The sequence below is a fragment of the Lactuca sativa genome, chromosome 8 (assembly GCF_002870075.4).
Source record: "Lactuca sativa cultivar Salinas chromosome 8, Lsat_Salinas_v11, whole genome shotgun sequence".
NCBI lineage: Eukaryota > Viridiplantae > Streptophyta > Magnoliopsida > Asterales > Asteraceae > Lactuca > Lactuca sativa.
In genome coordinates this window covers 123,885,899-123,909,693 of record NC_056630.2, presented here as the reverse complement: position 1 = coordinate 123,909,693, position 23,795 = coordinate 123,885,899, and the positions used below count along the sequence as shown (strand labels likewise).

Sequence of the window (23,795 nt, the reverse complement as noted above, 5' to 3'; positions counted from 1 at the left end):
CGATGAAGGAACGCGCTTCGGATGATGACACCTGCCCTCGCTGTACGCTCCGCGTCCGAAGCCAGTACGCCCCGCGTACCCTCGCCCTTATCTCTTCCGGAGTGCTAGCCAGCTGGTCCGAGGTGGCGCTCTTATCCGACGACTACGCCCCGCGTAGGTCCGAGGTACGCCCAGCGTACCGAGGCCTCGCAGGGCTATAAAAAGGGGCCGATTTTCCTTCATTTTTCACACCTTTCTTCACTCTCTCTCTAACTTCTTTCTCTCTCTACAACCCCAAAACACCTCTAAACCCTAGTTAAGCCCCTTAGCACCCTAGGGAAGCCCCGAGGCTCCCGGAGTCCCGAGAAAAAGGAGTTTTTCGGTTTCGAAACGCTGCTCCAATCAAGTCCCGGTTCTCGATAAAAATCGCTGTAAGTGTGCTACGCTTACGCAATTTTTAATATAGCTTTCAAATAATTATAGGAATGTTATTAGGTCCTTAAAATAATTATTTGGGCTATTATTATGAGTTATATCGAGTATTATTAACGCTTAATAGTACTCGGACTAATTAATTTGTCGCGGTTATCGTTAAACTAAACCCTAGTGGTATCGATACTAGGTTTTATCGAAGGAATATCGTTTTGAGAGTATCGAAGCGCTGTCCGAGTGCTGAGTCAGCACCTAATCAAGTGAGTGCATAGTTACTTTCAGCTTACACATAGATATGAAGTATTTATATATATATATATATATATATATATATTACGTGTTGTGAGTGCATAGTTATTTTCAGCTTACACATAGATATGAAGTATTTATATATATATATATATATATATATATATATATATATTACGTGTTGTGAGTGCATAGTTACTTTCAACTTACACATAGATATGAAGTATTTTATATAAATTACGTGCTATGTGTGCATATTATTTGAATACTTGCTATCTATGCTAGATGAACGTTGTTATACATGTTTTCAATGATTTAAATTGTATATGTATTTTATATCTACGAAAATGTTGGGGTAAAACATGGGTAGATGCAATAGGTGATGTGTGATAAAATGATGAGAGGCCTCGATGTTGATGTTGTTGTTTCTGTCATCTAGCGGAGTATGGATGACGACCACGGACTCTTCTAGACAGTCCAGTGGAACACTAGCAGGCTCGCAACCTGTAGGTGTTTGTGAACGATGTGTTCACCGGTGTACTCCATCCCCCACATGGTTGCCTTTAGGACATTTATTGCTGAGGAATCCCCTTAGCAGTAGTGTCCGTCCCGATGATGATCCTTAGGCTAGGTCCCTTATGATAGGTGTTTAGGGACGCAAAGTGAGGATAACGGGAACGGGTAATCGGGTTATTGTTGATTGATGAAATTAATAAACTTATTTATTGTGGGTTGAAAACCCTATGTGCTCACCAGGCTCCCAAGCCTGACCCACTCAGTTTTATGTATTACAGGTAGTGGCGCATGAGCATAGATGTGATGTTTTGGACGAGGGATTACGGATATAGGCCTGTAGATATGAAATAATGTAGTAAGGCTTATATTGTACTGTTTATGCTTTTGATCTGTACGAACATGACATCCCAAGTCTTTTAATGAAATACATTTCTATGGAAATGCTTTTGATAAATCTTTATCATATTTTGTTTTGGGACAAATTCCGCAACACTTTCATTTAAAATGTAACTCTGATTTTTAAACAAAGCATAAACAAACCGGTCTTTTCTGGCCGTGATTTTGGGGATGTCACAGTTATACAAGAGAACATATTTTGAATAAATAGATGAAAGAGAGTGGATTAGTGAGAATTGATGGAAAATCAGAATAGGGTGTTTGAGTATTTAATTTGACCTAACGTCGTTATTTAAATTTCGAACCGTGCAGATGTCACTCTTTTTCCCCAAAAAGAACAAAAAATGGAACCTATGAAACCAAAAACTAAAACCTATGAAACAAAACCACAATCTATGGAAGTAAAAAGAAACTGATCCATTAAAACTTCACAATCATTTTAAAATGTTAGCAGAAAAAGATGGTTACAAGGTTTGCTAGATAAAGAGGGAGAGTGTAAGGTTAGTTTTTAAACTACACCTACCTGTGGTGCCAAATAGAATGGCAGATGTAGGTTGTGGTGACAGTGGCAAAGCAGTATTGGTAGTTGTTTGGTGGAGAATTTGCGAAAATGGTTTAGCAATCACAGCTTCAATGATAGTATTTATTTAGAGAGAGAGAGAGAGAGAGAGAGCATAGATAAATTAGAGAATGTAAATAGTTGTCAAAGAAGGGCGGCTGATATAAGGGATGATAAATGATTTTTCAAATTCCTTAATCTACTCTCCTCAAATCACGCATAGGAAGTTAGAGAAGATAAAGTAAATTTTCAATAAACCAATTCCCTTAATCCTTGCATCCACGGCCAATCAAATTTCAATAAGCTACTTTGAATGATTCAGACCAGATAAGATTGATTTTTTCTGCAATGCATAGCCTTGTTGTATATGATGCCTTAAGAGTTATATCTCTTAAAATTCAGCAAAATCTTGTAAATGCTTTTTAAGGTATATATATATATATATATATATATATATATATATATATATATATATATATATATATATATATATATATATATATATTTGTCTTTAAAAAAAAAGAAAAAAAATAATAATAAAATTAAGATTATTTTTGTTTTGTCGTTTTTTATTTGTGTCTTTTCTTCTTGTATTTATATTTAAGTTATTAAATAAGTGGAGCACATCTCACACTACCTCACGCCCACCGTTCAACTCGTCGATAGGCCACCACCCCGGCTACAACTACTTCATCTCTAGCTAGTCACCAACACTACCCCATGTTAGAATTGGGGTATAGAAAAAGCTTGGAAATACTGAGAATTGTGGTTTTCACTTTCAGATTAAAGTATTTGGGTGGTACTCCCAATCTTTAATTGGATAAGACTCAGAATTGAGAGAAAACAGAAGAGAGAATGTTTTGATATTATGAAGAAGAAGTGTACCAACCACAGATTCAGATATGACCATATAATAGAAAAAACTTCATGTCTTAAAACTGCCACATGACATCAAAACATTCTCTCTTCCAGGGGCACTACCCCCGGACCCCCGCCAGGGGCTGCCGCCCCTTGGACCCCGCTCCCTAGGGCGCTGCCCCCGGACCCCCGTCGGTTTAGGGGCTTCGCCCCTGAATAGCAGTATACTTTCAACAAAGACAAAATAAAACAAACGTGCACTTCACACCATACTGATTTGTTCAATAATTGTCAAAGTGACATTGATCAACAAATTAACCCCATTACACTTAAATAACATTAGTGATATAAATTCACAAACACCCCACTTTTAAGAAGAACTCAATCTCACAATATACATTCTTCATCTCCCATAGTCCACCACCACCATTGTTCAAAAATAATCAAACCCCACTCGTAGGGGTGTAAACGACTCAAGTACTGTCAAGCTCGAAGCTTGACTCACCTAAAATACTCGAGCTCGAAGTTCGACTCGAACTTGCATCGAGCCTAAATTTGAAGCTCAAACTCGACTCATGAAATACTCGATACTATCGAGCTCGGTTCGACTCGACTAAAATTAAAAAAAAAAAGTTAAGAGCATAAAAAATTAATAACATTTCACATGCTTTTACATTGTTCAAAATAACAAAAAATTCAAAATAAATCATTTAATGCATGTCAATATAACATCAACCATCTATTTCATTGCATTTTACATACATCTAAAACACCAAAAAGAAACATTCTCAAAAGTTTTGAAATACAATTTAAGTCCTTACTTCTTAACCGGTGCCTAAAAGCTAAAAGTATTGAAATGTTAAAGGGTAAAAATGTAATATTATAAATACTCGATTCAGCTCGTGAGCTTTATGAGTCGGGTATTTTACTACTCGAGCTCGGCTCATTAAGGTACTTGAGTAGCTCGAGCTCAATTAAAGTCGAGTCGACTTTGAGTATTTTTCAAGTTGGGCTCGAGTTTCCCATGAGTTGTCTCGTCTTGTTTACACATCTGCCCACTCCGGACCATTATTGTGTTGTTATTTTACAAAAGGATCATTTTAATCATTTTGTTTGTAACGTCCCAAAAACATAGATAAAATTTCCATTTTTAATTTAATTGAAAATCATCAAGTGTTCATAACAAACCCAAACAAGTATGTCAGATGAGAGAAATCATCATAGTGCAGATCTAAATCGTAGAGAAAATGCAGAGCTTGGGTGGATGCACTGCGATCATGTCGGGCCCTTCCCTTTTGTACCAGGAGTAGTTGAAACTAAAAAAATAAATGTAAGCACAAATCTTAGTGAGTTTCCCCAAAATACCACATACATCATACACATAGTATAATAGCTCGTGGTTGTGTCAGGTCCGCATCAACCCCCAGATGCGTGTCAACCCCAAATAACAACAATTAGTTGTGTTGGGTTCGTATCAATCCTAGGGTCCGTATTAACCCCGAGTCCATAGTGAATCCATTCCTAGATTAGCTTCATACATAAATCATGCAATCACATCAGTCAAAGTCATACAATAACGTACATTCTACTCATACACTACATGGGTCGGCCTTGGTACCTTCGACCCACTAAGGTAGTAAGAAGACTCACCTCACAGACAGAAGAAAAAAGATGAACGTGACTTTGCTCCGAAAATTAGCTCAACCGGACATCTATTCAATGACAATTGACCAAACTCAACTATAATTCAAAATACCCCTAGGTCAAACTTAGTCAAATCAAAGTCAAAGTCAACGATCAAGGTTGACTCCCCACGTCGTGGCCATCCTTGGCCACATCATGGCCTTCAAACGACAAAACAGACGTGTTTCCCCTACCACTTTGTGGCCATACTTGCAACACTGTGGCCTTCAAACGACAAAACAGACTCGTTTCCCCAGTCCCCACACCGTAGGAACTAGATCCAAAACATCCTAATGAGCTAAGTCAAATCTTCCAATTCAAAAGGTTCTAAAGTCCAAATTTGATCATTTCTAATCTCCAAATTGGTAAAGTTTTCACCTTTATCCCTTGAAATCCACCAAGAGGTCTAGATCTCAAGTCTTAGATCAAAAAAGGCTAAAAATGGAAAGGACTTAATCAAGAAGCACTTAATCCCTTAAGTAGCTCATTTGCTCCAGAAGAGCTTATAACACGAAAACCATCATAAAGGTTGATGTTTTTTAGACTGACATGTCCAATGCAAGTCTTGGACTCAACTTAGGTCAAAATGGGATTTTATGACCAAAATGTTATGCATGGCACAAACCAACCACCAAACTTCATATCCAAACCATGAACTACTCCAAATGATCTAGAGACTCACAAAGTTGCTACCTTTATGCAATCTCTCCGTCCCATCTAACAAGATTAAAAAGAAAATGGGACAAAATACAAGATCTAGCACTTTATAATCAAAAAGCTTGGAGCTTGGGGACTTACAAGAGTCTAGAAGATGCATGTTAAGATGGTGAGAATATTTGTTTGATGAATCCAAGTCCAGGAGTCACGTCCTTCTTCTTCTAATCCTAAAAATCAACACATAAATCTTAAAGAGCAACAATGGAGGTTAGGGTTTGCTTAGAGGCTGGTAGAGTGTGATGAAGGCTAAGGGTGAGCAATCCCTTAAATAGGGCGCAAACCCCAGATATTAGGGTTTCTCATTAAACAGCTGCCACGTCGTAGCTATAGGCTGCCACGTCGTGACGGTTATTTAAAATCTGTGACACATCTACCATCACCACGTCATAGGATTCCTTTACCACGACATGGTACCACCCAAAATCCAAAATGCATTAATTTAAATACCTCCAAGAGTCCAGTTGTTACATCACTATTACACCGGAACAATTATAATTACTGTAATTTTTTTTACACATGAGCAATTCTATAATTTCAATATTATATAGGGTCCTATAATTATGATATTACAATGACCATTTCTCCAATATTTTTATTATACAATGACAATTTATGTAACTTAATCTTACATATAGTCACTTTAGTTGTGTCAAAAACATGGACCTTTTCTGTAATTTTGCTATTATTGGGATCATTTTGTAAATTTATCTAACATAAGTACAAAATAGATAGTTTTTAGGGACCATTTTTATAATTTTCTCAAAAATAAAGACAGCTAGATAAAACATAATTTTCACATAAAAACCATCAAGATAGGTTTATAAGGACCATTTATATAATTTTATCAACACATGAACCATCCTATGATATTGAAATTAATCATTTTAATTTTTTTTTCTCATATAAACCACTAGATATATTTTTATATAGAGATCATGTTTATAGTTTTCTCAAACATAGGCACCTAGCAAATTTTATAAGGACTATTTCAATCATTTTTTTCTACATAAAAACATTTATGTAATTGTTTTAAGGGAAAATGTCATATTAGTCCATCAAACTTGTTGTGTTTGTTTTAGGCATCTCCAACCCACCTCAAAATGTCATTTTTTCCTCAATTTTCTCCTCATTCTTCTCCAACCCTACCCCATTTCCCCCCCCCCCCCCCCACCCCATATTTTGAGATATGAATAGTATTACCCCATATATGGGGTGATACTATTCATATCTCCAAATATGGGGATGAAGTTTCAGTTGTCGGGTTTAGTCCTTAATTTTATATATTTATATATTTGTAGTTTATTTTATCTATTAGATTTAGTTTAAATATAATGTTTAATATTTATAATATTATGAAATATAATAAATTATATTAATTAATAAAAAATATAAAATTTATTTTTATTTGTTAAAACTAAATTAGTAGAGGGGTGTGTTTGACAATCTATCTAAGTTGAAATAATAGAATATACTTGGAATATACTTTTTGGGGTTAAAAATGGGGTAAAAAATGGAGTAGGGTTGGAGATGAAACACTATTTACCCCATTTTTTACTCCATTTTTGGGGGAAAAAATGGGGGTGGGTTGGAGATGGTCTAACCAGCCCATCAATAACCTAAAACCTATTAGGCCCACTAAGGCCCAATAATAAATGGGCTCTCCTGAGTACCAACTCTCAAATCTAAATGGCAAGCCCAACTCAAGGGTCCAAAGCACACACACACACACACACACACACATATATATATATATATATATATATATATATATATATATATATATATATATTCCTATGGTCCAAAACTCTATTGCAACAAGCCCAAACTCCAAGCCCAACACCCAAGGCCCAAAATGAGACTTAGCCCAAAAGTCCACAATGAGGTTACGCGGGGCGTACCTTTCTTGGTACGCTCAACATACTCACGAATCCTGATTGGTCATCGGGGACATTGGGTCAGTACGTGGGGCGTATTGGAATTACGCTCAACATACATCCCAGATTCACTCATTCTACTCATTTGGTCTTAATCAGTTAAGACCTTGGCTCATATCACAGATCTGGACTCCCTAATAGCTCTTACTCCATAAAGTCAGTGACTTTAAGCCTTTGCATGGCCTATAAGGCCACAAACACACAAAACTCTCGCTTTCTTAGCTCAAAATGCTCATATCTCATGCATGGCTTGATCCCAACGTCCAAGTCTTGATTTTTGTGACACAACACCACTAAATACACTCAAAGGGGTTGATCATAGTCTCTGGAGCTCAATAACTCATAAAGTCTCTAACTTTTGGGACAAAAACCCTAAAATACTCTACTATGATGCACAAAACAAAGAGTGAGAAAGCTTGAAGCTTTATACCTCTATATGAAGCTCCCAACACAGATATGATCAGATCCAAGGGCCTGGACTCTCACTCCTTCTCCAAAGCTTCTTCTTCACTCCAAGAACACACAAAATCACCCAAAGGCTCTCAAATGCACTCACAAGCTCTATGAACGAAGGTTTAGGGTTTAAGAGGGTTGTTGACTAAGAATGTTGGCTAGGAATGAGGCCATCATATCCTTTAAATAAGGACACACCCAAAATTAGGGTTTTCACTTTGTGCCTAGTACGCCCAGCGTACCCTCTGGTACGCCCAACGCAATAGGTGGCTCCACTTAAAAATCACGTAGATGAGTACGCTAAGCGTACACAGACGTACACCCAGAGTACTCAGCTGCCACCTTTCTCAAGTAAGGGACTTATCCTGCTAAAACTTCAAACTTCCATTTCTTCCTCGATATAACTTTGTTTTCATTGAACCTCATATCCACGGAAAGGTGACGAGATTCCCTACACTTCTAACAACTCGTCACAGCCTCGAGACTTCCTCATGCCCGGGTTGCAGACCATGAACCCTAATCATAGACGATTTGAAACAGGATGTTACATCCAACATGAAGAAAAAGGCATAAAATTCTAGATCTTAGATGAATAACACATAAAGGTTGGAACTTGAGGACTTACCATGGTCCAAGGTATGATCTTTAAGGTAGTGTTGGAACTTGATTGTTGGATCTAAGCACCAAGAACATCTTCTTCTTCTTCAAAGCACCAAAATTTTCATAAATAGATGAAAAATGAGAAGGGGGGCTCAAAATGGTGAAAAGGGGGGCTAGGGTTTCTATCAAGATGATCTAGATATGATGGATGCTCATAAAATGCCCCAAAAACACAGAACTAACCTTTATATATGTTGAAAATCCTAAAAACCTGTGGTCTTGGGCTGCAAAGTTCTCATTTCGTGAGCTCCATTGTGCTCACGTCATGAGCACAGTTTAAATTAGCATTTCCATTTAATTACTTCTCACATCGTGAGCTACAAATGCTCATGTTGTGAGATTAGTTTTCCGCAAAATCCTTTCCAACTTCGAACAACCATAACTTCTTCGTTTCAACTCTAATTTCGACGATATTTATATCCACGGAAAGGTAATGAGAAGCTCTACACTTCTATCAACTTCCCTTTTCCATAAAACTTTCCGAACTAAAATCCAAAATTCGTAAAAGTCCTGAACTGCCACTTTACCGATATACCCTTGGACTCCAAAACACAAACTGAACTCCCTGATCATCTAATCTACATTATCCACACTCAAAGGGAACTAAGTCTCTTTCCCAAAGTCCCTAATCCTTATGATAAATGGTCTTCAATTCACGGTCCCGAATTATGAAACGATTCGAAACAGGGTGTTAAAGATTGATAATCTGTGATCAACATTCTAACGTCACACAACCCTAAGCTTTATGTTTTATGTTGTTTTGTATTGTTCAATGTATGTTCAATAATTTGTGATCCAACATTCTAACGTCGCACAGCCCAGTGTTTCCACCGGCGGCCGGGGTGTGACACCATCTTTAGGGTTACATAACTTGAGTTATACATAACCAAATCAATTATTTCTTCGGCCAAAAAATGTTGTTGGGAATGAAATGAAGGTGCAGCAACTTATTTCAACTTATTTGAAGATTGTATGTAAAAGTTATGACAATTTATAGTTGGATACTGGCTAACTTTTGTTGTTGTCAAAAAAAGAAATTAGTCGACTTTTGTTGAATTTTTGACGTATTTGATATTTTAATACAAATTAAATAGAAATAGCTTAGAATAAGTTAATAAATATGAGATATAAATTTTAGCCAAAATATAATAAGTTTTGGTTGAGAAAAATAAAATTTTACTTAACTAAAAAAAAGACTCAACAGTCACCACCACCGTCGCAACCAACCTCACCTCCGCCACCACTCACCACCACCACCATTTCCACCACTATCCATCATCAACACCACCCATATGTCTACAAACCATATAGAATATGGAACTAAGTAAAATAAATCAAAAAAGGGCAATTCCTTTATTTTATTTTTTTGAAATCAAATTCATCTCATATGTCTACAAATCATATAGAATACGGAACTAAATTTCAATTTCATTTCATGTCAATTAAACAGAATATGGAATTGAATTCCAATTCATAACAAATTCCAATTCATTGATATTTTCAAATTCCTTCAGAAATATTCTACAAGCCAAACGTCACCTAAGATGCTTACTTGCTACTAGCTACCAAAGTGGAAATGTGGCATGTTAGGGTTAAGAGTGAATTTAGTAATTTTGGAAGCAAAAACAGAAGAATATATTAAAAAAGAATTGATTCATACACAATAGTTTTTCTCCATACACAACAATTTGTGTTTCAAATTGTTGTATTGTACAACTATATAAAGCATAAAAAAGACTTAGATGTAGAGACGTTTTTTGAAATTTAGAATTTCACATTAAATAGAATAAAAGAACAAAATGAAAGTATTTGTATTGCTTTGAAAACATGCTAGGAACATAAAGTTACTAATAGGGCATGCTAAAATATGAGAAAACATATTTTCGGCAAACTAGAATGCCTAAATGAGAAAATAATCAAAAAGTGGCAAAATGAAAAATAGTTCAAAAGGTCTTGTGAGCATATATATATATATATATATATATATATATATATATATATATATATATATATATATATATATATATATATATATTAAACATAATTTTACATTATTGGATTACATAACATTGTATAAACACAAGAATCTATTATACTTGGAATATGTCGTAAAATCAGGACGAAAGGGAAAAAATGTCCAAAATGAGCATTTTGCTTTTCTAAAGCATATATAACTATTGAAATTGATTCAAAATGGTATTAGAATGAGCATTTTGCTTTTCTAAATCATATTTAACTATTGAAATTGATTCAAAATGGTATTAGAATGACTAGAATAATTTAGTCATTACATAGTTATGAGAAATGAAACATATAGCTAAATAAAATGAAACGATAAAAGGAAAGTAATTTGCTATATATGAAAAATGAGACCTAAATGGTATGTGATACTTGGAAACCTAAACTAAATTGTAACATCCAAAAATACGACCCAAAATTTTTTGTTTTAAATATAATAAAAATCACATACTGAACGTCATATCATAAAATCAAACATCAAATATATCAACTCATAATAAAATGTCGTGAAGCAACTGTATCAAATCAAACTATGAATCAAAACAAACTCCCAGGACAAAGATTGAAGTTGTGGTGTGTGCGATGCCATCATCCCGAGCTCTTCCCTTTACTTGCAGAAGTACCTGAAACCAAAACTAAAACTGTAAGCACGAAGCTTAGTGGGCTCCCCCAAACTATCACATACCATACAATAACATGTAAACACGTACTCGGCCTTGCCCACTGTATCGGACCGAAGTCCGGAAACTGCATCGGACCGACGTCCGGAACTAACCAGGGCCTTTCCCTCTGTATCGGACCAGAGTCCGGAAACTGCATCGGACCGAAGTCCGAAACTGACTGGGATCTTGTCCCCTGCATCGGACCGAAGTCCGGAACCAACTGCATCGGACCGAAGTCCAGAACTAACTTCATCGGACCGAAATCCGGAACTGAATGGGACCGAAGTCTGGAAACTGACTGAGCATAACGTAGCATAGTATAAACATATCAACTAGCATGAACACATAAACTGTATACTGCATCGGGCCGTAGCCCTGAACACATAACACATAAATCCTGTCTGTGCCACGAAGGCATCAAACATACTAACTACTGCATCGGACCGAAGTCCGGAAACTACTGCTAGCTAAATGGGTCGGCATTGTGGCCTTAGACCCGTTCCTACTGGAAGGAAACTCACCTCGCAATGCTAACTGTTGAACACCTGAAGAGGGAACCCCTGACTACTGCTCCGGTTGGTTCCCGGCTATCATAGACATATAAAAACACTTAATCAGAATATGGATTCCTCTATGGGTAAAATGACCATTTTACCCCTACTATGGTGTGGGTCACAAACATGGCCCAAACCCTTAATTCCTTCTAAGTCCTCCAATGGCCCACTAAAGGTCCACTAATGGCCCAATTTTCCACATTGGGCCCAATTCTCTTTATTGGGCCTTACACTAGGCCCACACCCATACTTGGCCTATAAGCACTAACTTCAGATGGCCCCATCGGCCCAAATGCTCGAAGCCCAAACTGACCAGGTACGCGGGGCGTACCTCTATGTACGCTGAGCGTACTAGCTGTTGGCTGGTATGTCGTGCGTACCTCCTCGTACGCTTAGTGTACAGCCTTGAAAAGCCAAGTTTCCATTAAGAGCTTATTCCATCGATTCAGAAGCTATAATTTCAGATCCACGACTTATTCTCTGTCCTTACTTGATGGCTTGGATGACTCACAAAGGATCAAATCTCAAAAAGTAATGTCCTTACTCCATAGAAATGGCTAGATCTCTTGCATGGCCACATGCAAACCTCCAAGATCAAAACTTTATTGCTAAAGAGGTGCTTTGAGCCCAGAGGGTAGAGATCCCAAGCTCAAAAATGGATCTCTATGATAAAGGTCCAACCTTTGGGCCCAAAATGTAACAAAACTTCCATAACTCTAGATCTAGCATATGAAGAAGAAAGTTCAGTGCTTTATACCTCTTTTGGATGCCAAATGAAGAGATAATCCCAGATCCTTGAGCTCAAGATACTCAAGTTCTTCTACCACTCCTCTTCTTCTCCTTTTTCACAAAATAAGCTCAAAGATCAAACACACACAAGCAAAGAGCAAGGGGGACGAAATAGGGTTTCTCTGGGGTGAATGATAAGTGAAGAGGCCAAGTGGGAGGCTATAATGGGGTTTAAATACGTCTCAACCCTTAAAATTAGGGTTTGCCACCTGGTCGCGTACGTTGGGCGTACCATAAGGTACGTTGCGCGTACGCTCCTCCTCCCCGCGCTTCATTTAAGCATTACGCCCAACGTACAAGGGGTTACGCCCCGTGTACGGCTTATGGGCTGCTTACACCTCGGCCCAATTAAAAAGGGAGCCCAAACCAATCCAAGATGCAAACTCCTAATCATAGCCTAAATACAATTCAAAAAATTAATTAAATTAATACCTCAAAGGTTGATGTTACATAACTGATTAGTGTGTGTTATATGAAACTAAATTACACTAAATGTATTTATTTTTACGTTGCGTTATGAATCTCCTTTTTCTCCATCATTTTATAAACCACATAACATTTATTATGTTTATTCAGTAAGCAATTTGGGATCATATTCCTTTTTGAAAGCTCTTATAGTCTTATATATCACTTGTAACACCTTTTTGTTTAATTTCATTTCTTCTGTAAAATTTTGTGTAATTTTTTGCATCCTATGAAAATCTTTCCTATTATCTTCATGTTTTTATAAATCTAATTAACTACAACATCACACGTTCAATTTCTCTTTGCTTATTATGCCATGTAAATTTGACAAAAATTTATCTATTATAGCAATAAAAGTTGGCTTTTATTTTGGATGCTATTGATATAATGAAAAAAAATGTGAGTAACATTATAATGCTATAATTAAATAGTAGATGAGAGTATGTTGTTATTCATGCATCTACGTCTACCCATATTTCTTCCAAAATACATTGAGTTTACCAGTAAAACGATTAGTTCTGCCCATCACAAAGTGCAGAATACCCCTAGTTTCAGTTAAATAATGAATCTATTTTTCATATCTACTTAAACATTATGTATGGTAATTCCAATGTGATATATAAAAACAAAGCAAAAATGCATTTTTATCTTATACACCTGCATTTTTATCTTATACACCAAAAGCACCAAACATATTTTAATTTTTAACCTAAAAAAAAATCACTGTTAGCTAGAGAAAGCAACATATATTTTACACGTATATCCCAAAACATTTATATATTTGTTTTTTCAACCCAAAATAACAATATAATTATATATGAACCAAAGACATATCTTTTATTTTAACCCAAAACAACAGTATAATTTTCTTTTTAACCGAAAACGATAACATATTTTTGTTTTTACCGCAAAACAACAATATACTTATACTTTTATCTCAAAGCAACAACATCCTTATACATCTAACAATAAACAACAATATAGTTTTATATTTAACTCAAAACAACAACATACCTTAATTTTAACCTACAACAAGTACTCATCGAAGGAAACTAATTAACTGTCTGAGGTATTAAACATCAATTGAAGGTTATAGATTTACCAATAGAATAATAAATGTTGTATATAAAAAAGTATTTGGAAATTTATGATTTATGACTATCTTTTTGTCATTTTAAACAATACTGCTTTAAGCGCCTACTCATTTTAGTTAGATTTTATAGTAAAATTTTGTTTCAGAAATCCATAATATTACTCATTCAGTTATTCTTATAGATTATTCTTTTAATCAACCTTTAATACATGTGTATCTTGCATGCAAAATAAATTATAAAAATGGTTATGGTTTGATCAAAATCATAGGTTTGGTTCAACATTTGAGAAGTAGATAGGTTGTGTCTTTGTGGTTACAAACAATTATACTTTTGGCTAACGTTGTTAAGAATCAGAAGTTAAGTTCAAGTAAAAGACCAATATTATTTATTTTTTAATATATAAGTTGCATGACAAATTATGTAATTGATGAATACATAAGTAAAAGCCCTAAGTGCTAGCATATCATTCAAAACTTAAACGGATGTGATGCATCGCCGTCTCCTTCTCATTCGGAGACAGACACCTCTCTAATCTCCAATGAACAATGTTTTCAAAAAATACGTATGTTGTCATTGTACCGTCATCATTGTCATTGGTTGCCATTACACACCACACCCATCATCACTTGTCTTCGTACAACAACTACCATGCATCTTCTTCTGACATCATTTCCATCAACATCATCTCACACATCAACATTATCCAACAACGCATCATTTTCTACCACTCCAACCACCACATGATTCCTACATACATCTTCAATGATTGTTATCGCTAGTTTAGCCACCACCTGCTACCATTTCCAAAACTCAACCCATGGTTTTTATTTTTCTTTTGCATTTGTTGTACTTTAGCATTTTGATTTTATGAATTGGAATAAAGATGAAGATGATGTTTCTACTATAGTCAAAATTTCGGTTTTAATTTTCTATTGATTACCGATCTTCTACATATGGACTTGAACGTTGAAAATAGATAATTTTTTTTAAAATTTTTGCATCTATTATCAACTTGTGAATTTGGACAAGATTTGTGATTTTGAATTGAGATGATGATTGGTGTAATCGTAATTGATGATGAATTGTGGAGAGTATGGTGGTGGGTGGCAAGTGGTAGTATACTATACGGACGACAATTTTGAACTCTTTCCAGACGACTTGTCGTCTCTAAAGTCTATACAGACGACATGTGGTCTGTAAAAAGTCGTCGGTATAGGCCCGTCGGCAAAAGTCGAAAATGTCGTCGGTACAGGAGTCGTCGGTATAGCATAGTCAGTCCAGACGACATGTCGTCTGTAAAGGGTCGTCGGGAAAGATTTTCAAGGAAATTAGAAAAAGTTTTATTCGGACCCTATAGAGACGACTTGTCGTTGATAAAAGTGTGACCCTATAGAGATGACTTGTCGTTTGGACAAGTTTTATTCCAATTTTCATCCAATTTTCATCCGATTCCAATTTTCATCCAATTTCAAAATCAAACATACATTCAATTTCATACAATCATACCACAATGAGCATAAACAAATCATATCTATATAACTTCATTTTCATTTTCATGCCAAAATACACTTTCATTCCTCAAAATGCATATATATATATATATATATATATATATATATATATATATATATATATATATATATATATATATATATATATATATATATATATATATATATATATATATAAGCAATTAACCAAAAAAAAACTAAAAAGTATATATATTATGGTGCATTATAGTTTCCTTAAGCAGGGGACAAAAAACCAACCTTAAAATCGGTGGTGAAGAGAGGTATATCACCGGAAATTGTTTTCTATGGCGGTTTTCACCGTTGTCTGGCCGGCAGCAGTGTTTTAGGGCTCCAAAATCGGAATAAAAACTCAAGCTATTACTAATTAAGAAGAAATCAAGGACAAAAACATTACCTTTTAGCTGGATAATTAAGTGGAATGCTGGAAAAGACCTGGGATCGCCGAAGCAATCGAGAGGAAAATGCTTGGGCAGTCAACTGGAAAATGAAGACTGAAAGGGTTTTTGTTACAGCGAAACCCTATAGAGACGACATGTCGTCTGGATAGCTTGACCAAAAAAAAGGTTTTCACGCGGATCGGTCCCACCTTTTCCAGACGACATGTCTCTGGATAGCTTGACCAAAACAACACGTGGATCGGTCCCACCTTTTCCAGACGACATGTCGTCTGGATAGCTTGACCAAAACGACACCGTATTCCATTTCTGCAAGCCGGATAAAAAATAAATCAAAATTAATTTTTAAGTACCCTATAGAGACGACATGTCGTCTCTATAGGTAGACAAAAACGGCGTCGTTCCACTTCGTTTCATTAAAAAATAAAATAAAATAGAAAAAGGTTTTCACGCGGATCAATCCCACCTTTTCCAGACGACATTTCGTCTGGATAACTTGACCAAAACGACACCGTATTCTGTTTCTGCAAGCCGGATAAAAAATAAATCAAAATTAAATTTGAAGTACCCTATAGAGACGACATGTCGTCTGCATAGGCTGACCAAAACGACATCGTATTACTTTTCTGCGACAAAAAATTAAAATAAATCGAAAATATGTTTTTATTTCCTCCTTCCGACGACATGTCGTCAGTATAGAAATTCGATGTATCGCCAATATTTTGTCCCTTCCCGCTCAGCCTATACAGACGACTTGTCGTCTGTATAGCTTTTTTGGTCAACAATATAAGGTCAATGTTTGAAAACTCTGTCCAGATCGACTTTTGCCGACGACATGTGTCGTCTGGATAGGTGTCGTCTGCAAAAGGTTAAATCCTTGTAGTGGTAATAGATGGTGGTGGATGGTAGTTGGAGCGTGGTTAGGTGTTTACTAACGTGAGAGGATAAAAAATGGTAGGTGGTAATACTAGGTGGTTGATTTGTAAGAATGATAATATTGCATGAGAATATAACTGTAAGGACTTGTTGGCTGAGAGGTAGAGACGGTATGGTCGACCTTTAATAAATATTAAAGTGAATAAATGAAAATAATAATAAAAATAGCAAAAGATATAAATGATAGTAAATGTCATTTGTCTAAGAGTTGTTTTCTAATAAAATTAAATGAGACAACCATTAGTGTAATTTCTTCAAACCACAATGATGGCCTCAATCAACTTTTCAAAGATCGAACCAAACCTATAATTTTAACCAAACCATGAGAACCTAATTTAGCCTTTAATAATATAAAATTGAGAAAATGACAAAAATAGCCAATTACACTAATTGCATTACAAAAATAGCCAAAAAAAATCGGGATTACATATTTAGCCACCCATTTCGCAGATGAGAAGGTCCCATCTGCGAAATGGGCTTCTCATCTGCGAAAGTACAAGTGCCTGAAGCACAGTTGTGCTTCAGGCACTTGTACTTTCGCAGATGATAATTTTTTTTTTTTTAAATTTTTTCGGTATAAATAGGGGTAATTTCGCAGATGGAGAAAGTCCCATCTGCGAAATCCTCTGATCCTATCTGCGAAATGATGCAATTTTTTTTTTTTTTTTTTTTTTTTTTTTTTTTTTTTAAGTTTGACTATGGAATGAATTGGTTTGACTACGAAATGAGCTTTGCTATATAAAAACTTTTGTAGAAAAAATATCATTTTGGTTGTTATTTGTTTGTGAAATACTCTCTATCTCTACAATTTGCTCAAAAAATGATTGAATACTTGGTTTGTCTTGTAACCAAAATGATATTTTTTCTACAAAAGTTTTTATATAGCAAAGCCAATTTCGTAATCAAACCAATTCATTCCATAGTCAAACTTAAAAAAAAAAAAAAAAAATTGCATCATTTCGCAGATAGGATCAGAGGATTTCGCAGATGGGACCTTCTCCATCTGCGAAATTACCCCTATTTATACCGAAAAAATTTAAAAAAAAAAAAAAAATTATCATCTGCAAAAGTACAAGTGCTTGAAGCACAACTGTGCTTCAGGCACTTGTACTTTCGCAGATGAGAAGCCCATTTCGCAGATGGGACCTTCTCATCTGCGAAATGGGTGGCTAAATATGTAATCTCGATTTTTTTTGGCTATTTTTGTAATGCAATTAGTGTAATTGGTTATTTTTGTCATTTTCTCTATAAAATTATATTTGACAATTTAAACCCTCATGTCTTTCTCATAGTGATGTAAGACTACCCTATTTGGGGGGTTTTGGACGAACGCTCGCTATATTTTCAATAATAATAAAAAAAAACAGAAAACTTCTTTAATGTTGGTGGCCTAGGCCACACCTCCGATCTCAACTCACAACAGATCACCTCAATTACTTTTTTCATGAGTTTTTCAGTGAAGATTTAGTTATATAGTTTTTGGATAAAACTTATTATCTTTAAAAATCTAATATTATCTCAATCAAGTGTGTTTTAAATACTAAAATTCATAATTTTTTTCTATAATATTGGCATACTTCATATCAAATCTCAAACTCTTCATTTCTAACCCTTTCTAAGTTCCTTGCTACAATGAGGCTTAGTAGAGATAATTTAGTAAAAGTCATGAAAAAACAAAATGAGCAAAAAATGGAAGAAAATAAGCTAATGAAGATGCAACTGGAACATTTGAACACACTTCTACAAAAGCAGCTCGTGAGCTCGTGTCGTCTGAAGAAGAATACATGAAACGTTTTCTAATGTCGAAATTTTATGGAAACTAATGTATTTGTAAGATATTTTACTATGTATTTTCTTTATTGTTTTTAATATAGTTGTGAGATATTTTACTATGTATTTGTATTTCAAGTATTTGTAATATATTTTCATTATGCTTTTATTGAATGCAAAGTTTTCAATATTATTTTTCTTAACACGGAGTTCAGTGGCAGAGCTAGGATTTAAGATTAATGGGGGCTGAAAGTCTCAAATCACAATATTATATAAAATAAAATTTTATACTTGAATAAAGTAATATGGCTAAAAATTTAAAAGAGAACTTCACAAATAATATTTTGTTTCCATTAACCTCATTGTTCAAAAAATTTCAAATAACTATAAGCATCAACTCCTAAGTTTACGTCTCTTAAATTATGCCATATCATATTTTTCAGGCTTGATCTTATTTGGCTCTTCCTTGTTACCATTTTTTTTAGGTTGTAGTGTGTATTATGAACGTCTTCTTTAGTATTATAACTAACCGGATGCAATTTTGGATCACAAAAATCTTCAATTCGTTTGAAAAACGAATCAATGGTTCTTTTCTTGCTCATAATTTATCGTATGATTATCATAAACTAATTAACTACATTATCAAAGCATAATTAAACTATTAATGACAAGTAATAGTAAATAAGGTTTGGAAAAGTATTAAAATTTACCTTAGTAGTGAAATCATATGGATGTAGCATTGTAGCCGAAAACGATTATTAATTGTCAATTAACCTCTTTGAACAAAAATTGATATGGATTGCCTTGATGAATTGTCAAAACAAACTCTATTTATGAACAAATGGGATTATAATCAAATAGCTACTAAACGAATTGACAAAAGTGTATAAATCAGTGGACAGTTAAAATAAAATAGATAGAGGAAAATAGATAGAGGTGCAGGCGGTGGTATGTAGATGTGGGTCTCTATTTTATAGATAATTCTTTTATATCCTTGTTTATCATGTATACTAACCGTTTTCTTTTAAAATAATTGACAGGGGCTAGACATTAAAAAGTAAGCGATATGGGATAAATGTTTAATAATTATTTCATTTGATCTATAATATAGCTAAAGTTTGGAAAAGGATTAGGGGGGCTAAGCATCCGGCAGCCCCCCATTTGCCTCCGCCTCTGGCGGAGTTGTCGATATCATATTTATTAAACGCAAAGTTGTTGGTATGTGGGTATTCACATATGGGACATCAACAAATACACATGATGAGTATTTGAAAATAAGTGAGACTTTAACAAAAGACGTTCTTACAAAGTTTGTAGAAGGTACCATTTCATGTTTTCATGAAGGGTACCTTCGAAGTCTCAACCAAGATGATTTGGCCAGACTAATCCATGTTGGGGAAGAACATGGATTTTAGAAGTCGTTGCATCATATGACTTATAAATATCACATACATTCTTTGGAACACTATATTCGTGCAATGACATTAACATCCTCCAACGATCTCTTTTTGATGATGTCTTGGCAGGTCGAGTACCAATGATGAGTTACATCGTGAATAATAAGGAAAAAAGTTGACTTATTATCTCATTGATGTCATATGCTCTTCGTGGGATGCCTTGTTGTTCACTGAACATGAGGAGACTGCTGCTACAGAAGACGTTGAACCAACATTTGAAATTTTAAAAGCTCGTTTTGCATTTCTTTAATGTTTTTGTTTTGTTTGGGGCAAAGATATGATGTATAATATTTTGATTGCATGTATCATAATTCATAATATAATTATTGAAGATAAACGGTACATACACATTCACTATTATAACTCATGAGGTTATAATCACATAAGATGAACAGCCTTTTGAATACTCTACTAAACAAATTGCATACATATCCAATTATATGCTCATAGGGCACGAGTTTGTAAGAGAATAGCTTAAATGCCCTAGAAGACGATTTGATTAAGCCTGTATGAAAAACATTCAACAATGAAAAAAATTAAGTTGTTTACATCTTCCAAATTGGTTTGGTTTAAGCTCGGTTGCAAAAGAGTAAAATATTGGATTGAATTGGGTGTGTACGTGGAATAATAGAAAATTGTTTTTAGAGTAAATTACACGAATCATCTCTCGTACGGGTGTCAAAAGTCACGTTATGTTCTTATTTTTTAAAATTAATTCGGACCGTTCCTCGTTTGGTTTATACTTGCAGAATTGATACCTGATCCCTCTAGACATAAAATGGTCATATTGCCCTTAATATATATATATATATATATATATATATATATATATATATATATATATATATATATATATATATATATATATATATATATATATATATATATATATATATATATATATATATATATATATATATCATTTATATTGCCTTCAATTTAATTATATAATCATTCTAAAAGATATTAAATTTTTGTGGGTCCCACCTCCATTTATCCCGCTCTTTCTCTGAAACAATCCACAACTGTTGGCACCACCACTGCACCTCTTACAACCACCATATCTAATACTAGAACCAGAACCTAAAACCTGACTAAAGCTCAAACCTAAATGAAATCAACACCAATTTTCTAAAATCTGTAACCAAAATAAACCAAAATTTGAAACTGTAATGAACACACAACTCCCGACACCAATTCAACCTGATACTTCACGGGTCAACTCTTTAACAACATATGCAAAATGGAAAGCTCCAATCTTCTTCAAGTTACTTATCTTACGGTCAGGAATACAAATCAATTCCTAACCACGGTTCCTTGATCAATGTGATTTTCAAACATCGAAGTAAAAAATGAGGAGAAAGAATAATCGGAAACCATTGTAATAGATGATGACAACAAGAAAACGAATTAGTCGAATGGTTGCTAAACCTTCATCTCCAGCGAAAAATCTGAAACCAGTTTTGTAAACAAAATCTAATGCTTGCACTAAGAAACTAGGATTGAAATCGAGTATAAAGAAAAACGAAAAACTGAAATACCTTATGCCGTATTTACTAAAACAAGCTCACGAATTAATCTCCTCTGATGATAATCCAAAAAGTTGCTCCATTTTTGCTACAACGATGAAATTTTGGAGCTTGATTTTGTTATACGACGATGAAATTGTTTGCAAGTATTCAATTGGAAACTAGATCTAGAACATGAACAAAGGCCCAGGTGGGGCCATTTTTATTTTAAAAGATAAAAATAATATTAATAAAAAAAAATATAAGTAAAGTAATAGTTAAATTTTTATTTTTGGAACGACAAATCGAATCTAAATTTCCATTTGTTTCTCCTAAGACTTGAACATTTAACCTCAAAGAAGGAGGGTAACACCGGATACCAATAGGTAGTGCTGTCAAATCGGACAGTCGTGTTGTGTTTTTGTCTAACACGATACGACACGACAAGGTTTTGGATAACATGAACACGACACGATGTCGTGTTTTTTTTCATTAACACGAAAACGAACTAAATAAAACACGACAACACGACACGACAAATATAATATTACATAACTAAGTGCATTTCATTCATAGTTAAAGATATATAACACGACAAAAACGACAGTATTTTTGTCGTGTGATAAATTGACACCTCTCCCGCTAGGCTAAAAACTTTTTGGTAAATAATAGTTAAATAATAAATAAATTAAAAATAATAGTATATAATTTCATGTTTGAGAAGGAATAAAATATAGGGTAAATTACATGGATGGTCCTTGTGGTTTGGGGGAACATGCACGTTTAGTCCCTAAGCAAGATTTTTAACTCGGTCCATCCCTATATTTCGATTTTGTTTCGGTCCCTGACCGACTTAAATTGACTATATTACATTTATATTTTTATTTTTTTAACTAACTAATAATTTTTGTTGTTATTTATAAAATAAGAAAAAAAAGGAAAAAAAAAAACGTGGTTCACAACCCAAACAAGAATCAATTCTATCTCTCTCATGCTTCATGTCCGTTAAATCGACCATATTCAATTCCAATGACCACCACAGGTTTAAATCCGCAACCACCACCACCACCACCAAAATCCAGTTCTAGAACCCCTACCTATTGCAATTTGAGATCTCATTGTCCACCAGAAACATCAGCTGTTACAAATCGTTTTCTAACGATAAACACAGATGTCGATTCATAGGAGATGGATATTTATTTTTGTTTATGGATTCGTCTGGGATTGTATCTTCTATTTAGGGATCTTATCTGATGCCTCAAGTTCTTAGGAGAAGCATTTTACTCAATTCACAAGAGAAGCACTTTACTCGATTTAGAGAAGGTTTTTTTAGACGAGATGTTGTATGAAGCGTCCAAAATTGTATGTTGGATTCAGGTGCCATTGCTAGGGTTTCAATGGTGATGCTCCCAGTTTCAACAGGTACAAGATTTAGAAATCTTTGTCTCGCATCTCATCCCTCCTTGTCATCTCTATCGTTTGTGTAACCTCCGATAATTATGCTTCATCTTTTTCCGCACCAACAAATCTTGCACCCAACGTCCACCCTAACCCCCACTTCTTTCTCCTTCGTCTTCTCCCTGCCATTGCATCCCATAAAATTCTCCTAGTCGATTAGGTTTCAAATTAGCTGAAAATCCTAAAGAATCGACTATGTTTGTGCTCTTGTTAGACGGAATCGAGTCAGAAGAAATCGAAGCTGTTGCATCAGATTTTTTTTTTTTGCTGCATCAGATAGTTTTTTTAATGAATTTGATTTATTGATTGGCTTTGGTCTTAGATTTCCAGGTTAGCGTATTTTTTGGATCTAAACATCAATGTAATATTTTTCCGGTGAAAAGGTAGTGGTGGTGCTCGCCGGAGGTTAGTGGTAGGGGTAATGAGGTAGTTTTCCGATTACTTAATACAATAAGGAGAGAGGATGTTGGGGGGGGGGGGGGGGGGGGGGGGGGTGTTTCAGTTAATTAATTAATGATATGAAAAAGGTTAAAAAAAAAATCAAAGGGCAAATTAGTCAATTTAACTCGACTAGGGACCAAATACGAAACAAAAACAAAATTGAGGGATAGTCCGAGTTAAAAATCTTGCGCGGGGACTAAGCGCACAAGTTCCCCCAAACCACAGGGACCATCCGTGTAATTTACAATAAAATATATCTGTTAATGCAAGTTTAAACGA

General features: G+C 34.8%; 1 long non-coding RNA gene across 1 annotated transcript; it reads right to left on the bottom strand.

Moving 5' to 3' along the window:
* Positions 1–21,399: 21,399 nt before the first annotated feature.
* LOC122195553 (uncharacterized) lies at positions 21,400–21,774 on the bottom strand. Its single transcript, XR_006185883.2, has 2 exons — positions 21,651–21,774; positions 21,400–21,560 (listed from the first exon to the last, which is right to left on the bottom strand). It is a non-coding gene; the product is annotated as an uncharacterized LOC122195553 (long non-coding RNA).
* Positions 21,775–23,795: the final 2,021 nt, after the last annotated feature.